At 38.8% G+C, this 3,836-nt stretch overlaps 1 long non-coding RNA gene across 1 annotated transcript; it reads left to right on the forward strand.

Annotated features, from left to right (window-relative positions):
- The first annotated feature begins 1,500 nt into the window (after positions 1–1,500).
- LOC128021167 (uncharacterized) lies at positions 1,501–3,577 on the forward strand. The gene is made up of 3 exons (XR_008185491.1): positions 1,501–1,656; positions 2,775–2,841; positions 3,393–3,577. It is a non-coding gene; the product is annotated as an uncharacterized LOC128021167 (long non-coding RNA).
- Positions 3,578–3,836: the final 259 nt, after the last annotated feature.

The raw sequence follows: 3,836 nt of genomic DNA on the forward strand, positions 1-3,836 counted from the left end.
GAGATGGGGTGCTGCGCCAGATGACCTGGCCTCCACAGTCACCGGACCTGAACCCAGTCGAGATGGTTTAGGGGTGAGCTGGACCGCAGACAGAAGGCAAAAGGGCCAACAAGTGCTAAGCATCTCTCGGGGAACTCCTTCAAGACTGTTGGAAGACCATTCAGGTGACTACCTCTTGAAGCTCATCAAGAGAAAGCCAAGAGTGTGCAAAGCAGAAATCAAAGCAAAAGGTGGCTACTTTGAAGAACCAAGAATATGACATTTTTTCAGTTGTTTCACACTTTTTTGTTATTTATATAATTCCACATGTGTTAATTCATAGTTTTGATGCCTTCAGTGTGAATCTACAATTTTTATAGTCATGAAAATAAAGAAAACTCTTTGAATGAGAAGGTGTGTCCAAACTTTTGGTCTGTACTGTGTATATATATATTTATATATATATATATATATATATATATATATATATATATATATATATATATATATATATATATATATATATATATATATAGCCTTATTATTATTATCGTTGTTATTATTATTATATATGAATGAGCTGATGTAATAGTTTGAGGTGGCGGTTTACTGCCCGAGTGTGTATCGATCTCTGTCCATGGTGCTGGATTTCATAATTCATGTCCTCCCTACAATGTGACTCTTGCAGTTTAATCCAATCAGGTCTGATTCGAGCAAATTACACAACAATGTGGTTTCGTACATAGATTTTGTTCCGCGTTACAGTCCCCCAGGCAAAGTCATGGAAGGGGGAAGTTGTGAGGCTAAGAAGTAGAAGTGTGTCTACATCCATACGACAATGGCAATTCAGAAACAATGGCCGAGGCTAATCCACTCAGGGGACTGCCCCGGATCCAGAGGGCTGCGGTAAAATACATTCTTCTTTGTTTTGGACCGGGTTTATGCTGCAGAATTGAGGCGAGTCTGGTTTGCTTTTGATTAATGAGAAACTATCAACAAGACTATAAACGCACGCGTTTGTTATAATAATTATTAGTTAGGACCGGGATAATTATTGCAATCAGCAGTATTGTTTTATATTTGATATAGGCATGTGCAGTGATCGGTTTTGTGAAACACCTGATACTAATAAGGTAACAGATCTTTTGCCCAGTCTGTTTAACTGATACACTGATTAAAAGCTGGGAACTTTATGTTGTTCTTGCAGGAAGAAATGAGCCGTGCTCAAAATATTGTACTACATGGGCACCAGTTGGCAGCGAGTCATCACTACGCTCTTGCCCTAATTGTTCAGCGCTGCAATAAACTGAGGCATCACTCTGACACTCTCACTACAGCTCTTCATGTCAAACGGGCATCTCTCATGTGCATACGAGACTTGCTGTTGCGGTTGGAGGAGGTAATAATGATGCAAATGCAATAAATATGTAATTTATCCAATTTATGCAAAGCATGTACAGACTCTGCATATCTGTGTATGTGCAGACTGTGCATTGGTGTAATGAGGGTGCCTATCTGCTGGCAAACCAGCTGCTGGATAAGTTTCAGTCAAAAGAGAGTGCGCAGGCAGCCCTGCAGGACATTGAGAAACTGATGGAGACAGATCCTTCAGTGCTGCGGTCTAGCCCAGACTTTCTTAGTCTGGAATTTGAAGCAATAATCACTCCACAGTTGCAGGTACTGACATATTTTATGATAAACTATTTCTTTATTAGCTCTATAGCAAGCAGATTAAATCTCTTATTTTTCCCCCAGAGAAAATAACGACACAATTGCATACCTGTGTCAGAACTGTGCTTAGATTTCCAGCCCTATGTAAAATCTCACATTGTATCAGGCAATGTGTTGCACATACTGATGATGTATGAGCGGGATCCGAAATAACAATGCTGTGATACTCACGGCTTGATTAGTTTCACAGTAGCACGTTGTCTAATAATTTTTTTTTATATATTTGTGAATGTGAATGATGAATGTGGGAATTCCAGCAGCTCCTTCCTTCTCGATCCATGACCTTGGCATTGAGTTTAGCGTGTTCATCCGTCTGAATCTAGGGCTCCGACACTCATGCCACTCATATCCGCAGTAGCTTCAAGTGAGAAAAGTCACTATTCATGGCCGTTTACCATTTTATGTAATGTGTCTAGCCTCGCCTCCGAGGTCAAAAATGCTGATTTAAATTCTGAAGACCAGTCTGTTCATTCAACAGCGTTAAGCAGGTTTGAGCTGTAGCTAGCTTGTGCTTTGTCTTTCTTAACTTAGCCTTTCTTAGCATTTTCAGATTTCCAAGTAAACCAACCAATTAACTATGTCATAAAATCGTTGATGGTCTAGAGAAGAAATTTGAAATTAAGGCAAAGTGCAGCTACTTCCCGCACATAACAACCGGAAGTCCTATCTAATGTTTTATTTTAGTCACAATAACCTTTTTTATATTGCATGGCAGAAACAAGCTTCCATATATCTAAGCTCTCAAAAAGCAATATTATTTTTTCTCTGAGTACAGACACTGGAATGCAACAATGTAGAGTCCCTCTTTTTCTACAGCATGTCCTTACTAATTTTCTATCGATCAGGTACCTATTTTAAGTTCACACTGTTCATTTCTAGTCAGTCTCAGATACAGCAATATCTCGCAATATCTCGACAAAATGAAAATGTATGTTTATGAATCATGAATTTCTTCTCAACCTCCTCTCTTTGTCTGTCTCTCACCAGTATCTTTCCCGTTCTGTCCTCATATCTTTCTTCCCCTCTCTCTTCTGTTATTGCCCATGCCTCCCTCGCTTCTGCAGCCACGTAATGAAGGAGCTGATTGAGACGGAGAGAATTTATGTGGATGAGCTTCTGTCTGTTTTGCGGGTAATGTCTAGACCAAATGGCTTTGAAATGATTGGTCTGTGTTTTATTTTCCCTCGTCCCATTTGCTGTGCAGCTGTAATATTGTAGATGACCTTCGTATGCACTCATTTGGAAACCACATCTTTCCTTTCAAACTGTAGTTTAGTGGCATGGTGCATTAGAGCCTGGTCACGTAGTTACATACACATTTTCCACTGGTAATGTGATGTTTTCTGTACAACTGTTGATGGAGACTGCCATTTAAAAACAAAACCAACTCTGGTGTGTCTGATTTGATACAGTGCACACAACATGAAAAGTTTACAATTAGAGCTAATTTAATAGTAAAAAAAAAAAAAAAAAGCATGCTGTATGATATTGTGACAGGGTTACAGGGCAGAGATGGAAAACCCATCTCTCTATAATATACTGCCATCTGTACTGCGAAACAAGAAAGAAGAGCTGTTTGGAAATCTGCCAGAGATCTATAAATTCCACAGCAGATGAGAAAAATGGCCACACACATGGACACATGGACACACATTCATACTGATCCTGTCTTTGCTGTGCAGGATATTTCTTCAGGACCTCGAGAGCTGCTTAGAGACCCCAGAGAGAGTGGGAGAGTGCTTTCTGGAACGGGTGAGCCATTCTGTGGCAAACATATATACTGCATATGTAAAGACATTACAAAAGATTAAAAGTTACAAGATATAAAGCTACAAAAGATTTTCTATTTTTAAAAATAATGCTGTTTTTTTTTTTTTTTTACTTTCTGAGCATCAGAATCCTGAAAAAATGAATCAAGGTTTCCAGAAAAAAAACGTTTTTAACATTGATAAAAATAAACGTTTTAGACTGTGAACTCACAATCACAGCTCAGGTAAATGTAATTTGTTCTGGTCTGGTTCTGAAGATTCGGTACTGACAGACTAGAAAAATAATAGAGGAAACATCTGGATACTTAAAGCCCATTAAGAGGAATTAATGCTTTTGCAGAAAGAAACTTTCAGGTC

The sequence above is a fragment of the Carassius gibelio genome, chromosome A10 (genome assembly GCF_023724105.1).
Source record: "Carassius gibelio isolate Cgi1373 ecotype wild population from Czech Republic chromosome A10, carGib1.2-hapl.c, whole genome shotgun sequence".
Taxonomy (NCBI): domain Eukaryota; kingdom Metazoa; phylum Chordata; class Actinopteri; order Cypriniformes; family Cyprinidae; genus Carassius; species Carassius gibelio.